General features: G+C 42.4%; 1 pseudogene across 1 annotated transcript; it reads left to right on the forward strand.

Annotated features, from left to right (window-relative positions):
- The first annotated feature begins 3,703 nt into the window (after positions 1-3,703).
- Positions 3,704-5,165, forward strand: LOC311589234 (E3 ubiquitin-protein ligase Hakai-like; annotated as a pseudogene). The gene has a single exon. The product of its transcript is annotated as an E3 ubiquitin-protein ligase Hakai-like (transcript).
- Positions 5,166-5,478: the final 313 nt, after the last annotated feature.

Below are 5,478 nucleotides of genomic sequence, written 5' to 3' on the forward strand. Positions count from 1 at the left end.
ACAAAAGTTAAATGAACTCGGGGCATAGAGGGCAGGAGAAAGGAAATACAGGGAGGGGGAATTGGCACTAAAAGCTTTTTGAAAAGTCACATGGAAACCTGCTATTGTAGAAGTTTCTTAAAAGCATTTACATTTATGAAAGGAATTTACAGAGAGTGCCAAGATCAGTAACATTCAAGATGTTTGGCACAACAGGTTTGTATCCCAGGCAAGACCTTAGTCTTTGTGTGTGTGTGTGTGTGTGTGTGTGAGAGAGAGAGAGAGAGAGAGAGAGAGAGAGAGAGGGTTTAAATTTTTTTATTATGTTTCTTTTTAAACATATACATTTATGTTATTACACATTGGTAAAATAAACTACATACAGCAGGAAGAACCGTGAAACAATCAGGAATTATATAAATGTTACATTCATAGTGATTTGGCTATTTGTATTTGGTAAATTTGAAATAAACATCTTTCCTATCTTGTTGGGTCTAAGTTTCTGAATGGAGATTAATATCTATCATATCTCTATATAATATCTCTATTATCTTAAAAAATCTATCTTCATCTAAAAACATCTTAACCCCTAACCTACTAAGCTTAATTGAAAGACTAAACCCTCTGGTCTTCAAACCCATCAGAAACTTGAGAAGGGATAAAACTTAAATACCTTAGTGAACCCAGAGTACAGGTTAGCAGCTTCCAAAATGAAAAGCAATGTCTGAGACAGTCACCCAACACTCTCTCCAATGTCAGCACATCATCTTCAGCCTCTGACAGACATATTTGCGAGGCAGGAACTATTGAGGACTTGCCCCCCTGTCTTAGCCTTCAACTCTGCTTGCATCTAAACTTGCCCATTTTTAGGCAGAATTCTGTCCATGGCAGAAACAAGAACATTTTGCCCAGTGGCTGGTTTGCCACATTTAAAGCCAACTCTATAAGGAGGTTCTTTGATGTTCATACTCTTCTTTGAGGCAGGCTGGGTGTTGCCAGGAGGTAACTTGTCTTGTTGTCAACATGGGATAGCCCTGAGACTGGCTGAGATACGAGGGTCTATGCATAGACAAGGCTTCATGTTGGTCACAGAGTCTCTGTGACTTATAATTAGAGGCTATTCTTAGTATGGCATGAAGGAAGATGTGCAGATGTCTTCCTTCTGCTCACACAATGAGCACGGAACCTGCCTTAATTGCTCGTACATCCTGCACACCTCATACCATCACAATGTTAGAACTGTATAATGCTTGTGAGAAATTATGTTTTCAGAACAAAAGAACTGGACACCAATGCTGGATCAGACCTAGCAGGATTCATTCCTCTCAGCAAGCTGGGTGCTGACATCCTGCATTCTCCCTGTTCCAGCTCCAGGGGCCTCAGTTGCTGTTACCCATCAGAACAGGACTCCTTCCAGGACAATGTTGTAGAAAGTTTCTGATACCAATTGGTCCAGCAGTTCATACTGTCCCACACAGGACTCCTATTAAGCCTGGAATTTCATAACTTTTGAAAAATGGACCAAAAGGCTATCCCTGGCTTGGGAGGGAGGAGCTTCAAAGGAATTATTCACCCTAAATTAGTCTGAAGAAACCTTAAGAGAATGACATCCCATTTCCTCTAAGGAGGGGTTGAATAGATTTCTGTTTATTCTCTTGGTCTACATATGCTTATTTTCATCGGGAGTTGGTTATAAGTCTTATTTGTCTTTTGCAGAGAATAAAGTAGGTTTGACTCAGGGACGTACCTTTTTTTCCCTTCTCTTTCTTTTGTAGGCAAGGAGATAGGAGCTGAAAAGAAAGCAAGGGGATAAAGAAATATAGAACAAAAGGTAGATTATTGATTCTACTCCTCATCTTGAGGCCCTAATTGTTACTCACAAATAAGATTATTTTTAATTCAATGGTATTGACTTTTGTATATTGATGGAAATCATCCTCATGTCAAAGATGTTAGTCTTAAAGCCAGAGTTTCCTACCTCTGACATACTAGCTGGGAAACTATGGACAGGCTACCAAACTCACTGTGCCTGTGTTTCCTAAGCAGCACAAAGGGGATATAACACAACTGAACCTCCCTTCAAAACTGCTATGAGATTGCAATGAGCTGAACATAACTTTGTAACCTCTCTGGAACAGTGACTGTTTGCTGAACTAGATAGCTCTATGGAAACTATAATTCTTTAAAGACGGTGGTTACTTAGTGATATTAATAAATTAAGAAGCAGTAATTCCCTGAAGACAAGAACTAAAAATAGAGTTGAGTTCCTACAGTACCAACAGGGTCAGTCTATTCACTGTTTCTGTGCCTCTTTTATTTAAATAAAAATGTTTCTTTCCTCTTTTAAAATGCCTGTAATAAGTGCAGAAACCACCAGCCTTCGAATGTGTGTTTCTTAGAGGTGATGTCTGAGTTCAGGTTTCTGTAGACTTGAGAAACACCATGACCAAAGCAACTTGGCAGAGAAAGGGTTTAATTGGCTAATAGTTCCACAGCACTGTATATCGTGGAAGGCAGTCAGGGCAGGAGCTGAAACAGAGCAGGAACAAGGAGGCAGGAGCTGATGTAGAGGCCATGGAGGAGTGCTGCTTGTAGGCTTGCTCTTCTTGACTCACTCGGCCTGTTTTCTGACAGAGCCCAGAAGGAGCACCACCAGCACAGGAATGGGATGGGCCCTCCCTCATCAATTGCTTATTTTTTCTAATGTCCTACAAGGCTCACCTGCAGCCTGATCGAATGGAGGTGTTTTCTTAACCAAGATTCCTTCCTCTAAGATGACTTTAGCTTGTGTCAAGTTGACATAAAACTAGCCAGTACAGGCACCTTTTCTGGAGCACGTTCTTTTTACTACCTTAAGAGAAAAATAAGAAACCTGATTGTAAAATCTGCACTTAGTAAGTCAATTGAAGCTATCTACTAACTTTAATTTAGTTAATTAATTTTCATAGTTTGATTTTAGAAGTAAATAAAATAAATTCTAGAAATGTTAACCTTGAACCAACTTTAAAGCAGTAATGAGAGGACTGGAGTGATTGCTCAGTCAATAAAGTGCTTGCTGGACACAAACTTGAGTTCAGATCCCCAGCATGCTGGCACATTGTAATCCTAGAACCGGACAGGTAGAGACAAGAGCCTCCCTGGAACTCAGTCAGCCAGCTAACCATGCTGAATTTGAGGTGCTCCAGGTTCAGTGAGAGACCTTTTCAAAAAAGGTGGAAAGCAAATAAGGAAGCCACCTAGCTCCTCTGGTCTTCACACACACACACACACACACACACACACACACACACACACACTACTAGAAATTAGAACTCAAACCTCCCAGTTCTGTCATAAATAGCCTAATTTGGCCTGGTAAGGTTGCACAGTAGAAAAGCACTGGGTGTACAAACATGAGGAACACAGTTCAGATACCCAGAACCCGTAAAACCACTGGCAGGTGTTGAATTCTGCCTGTAATTATTGCCTCAGAAGGCAGACACAAGGAGTCCCCGGAGAAAGTCCCTTAGTGTACCTAGCCATACCGGCAAGCTCTAAGTTAGACTAAGATGCTAAGGACACTGCTTCAGTGAATTAGATGAAAAAGCAATAGAAGATGACTTTCCACATAAGCTTCAGTTCTCCATGTGCACATGCACACATGGGCATGTACATCCTCAGGAATTTATACATGCATACAATAATAAACACACAGGAAAATGGGAATAAACAGGTGAGCCAAAGCATGGGTCACACTGACAATGAGTTACAAGGCAGTCATAGTTCTGGATCCTTGTGTGGTATTGATGTTTGCAGAAGAATTTCTATAAAACTCATCTCCAAACAAACCAACACAATTAAACTTGCACCTCGAATTCAAAGGATTATTAGCAGGATGCCTGCAAAGCCCCACCAGAAGGATTTGATTATAATGAAGAACAACAATATGACTATAAAGGAGGTGAGCTCTTTGGAAATCAGGAAAGATTTCCAGGACAACTTTTTTGGGTATTTTAAGATAAATATCCTAGGTGAAAAGGATAATACAGCAGTTCATTTCTGTGACAAATGTGAATTTCCTATCAAAGTCTATGGGAGAATGATTCTACGCAAGCATGTTTTTTCCTATGTGCCCAGGTTGTAGTGATGGTGCGCAGCTGATTGAACAATGCATGTGAGGTTCTGTCTTCATGTATAGCATTGTTCAAGGTTACAAGAGAACATATCTGTCTCAGAGAGGCTTACAAGCTCATATCAACCATTGCCATATGAGAGCTGGAAAGCCTGTTACCCATGCTTCACTTGAGAATGTTCATCTTCCTATTGCCCCACCACCAACTGAGATGCCCCCATCATTTCATAATGCCGCCAGACAAGCACCATATGAGCCATATGCCTCCAAAGCACCCCATCGTGATGCCTCCACCTTCGTTGCAACATGTGCCACATGAGCACTATAATCGGCCACATGAGGATACTCGTGTTCCTCCAGCAGAATTGTCCATGGCTCCACCTCCACCTCCTTTGGTCAGTCAGGAGACTTTTCGTGTTTCAACAAGAAAACACAGCAATTTAATAACTGTCCCTATTCAGGGTGACTCAAGTTCATGGGCTAGAGAACCACCGCCTCCTGCCCCAGCACCTGCTCACTGTCATGCTGAGTATCAGGGTGTCGCACCCTCATCCTATTATGCCTCCACAGCAACATTATACACCACCCCCACCTCCTCCACCACCAAAAGCCATCCAATGCCACCTCCTCCCCCAGGCTGCTGGTACTCCTTACTTGGTATATAGCCAAGCCCCACCTCCACCAATGACCTCTTCTCCACTACCAATAACCCCTCCCCCTGGACATATCATTGCCCAGATGCCACCTTATATGAATCATCCTCCTCTAGGACCCGCCCCCACCTCAGCCTGATGGTCCACCTGTAACTGCACCCCCTCCTCACCATTACAATCTTAACTCTTTATCCCAATTTACAGAAGATCAAGGGACTTTGAGCCCTTCATTTACACAACCAGGAGGAATGAGTCCTGGTATATATGGTCTGCACCAAGAGGGACACCACCTCCTCCCTAATGCAGAGCCTGCCTTCCCAAACCCCCCTGCCTGGACCGTATCATCCAGATCAAACAAGATATAGACCATGTAACCGGGGATATTAGTGCTTTGAACTGAAGCTATGACAAAGACAAAAGATTAAATTGGTCAGTCTTTTTTTTATTATTATTAATTTATTCTTGTTACATCTCAATGGTTATCCCATCCCTTCTATCCTCCCATTCTTCCCTCCCTCCCATTTTCCCCTTTTTCCCCTCCCCTATGACTGTGACTGAGGGGGATTACCTCCCCCTGTATATGCTCATAGGGTATCAAGTCTCTTCTTGGTAACCTGCTGCCCTTCCTCTGAGTGCCACCAGGTCTCCCCCTCCAGGGGACATGGTCAAATGTGAGGCACCAGAGTACGTGAGAAAGTCATATCCCACTCTCCAATCGGTCAGTCTTTTAATTAA

The sequence above is a fragment of the Acomys minous genome (genome assembly GCF_964271855.1).
Source record: "Acomys minous genome assembly, chromosome: 18".
Taxonomy (NCBI): Eukaryota; Metazoa; Chordata; class Mammalia; order Rodentia; family Muridae; genus Acomys; species Acomys minous.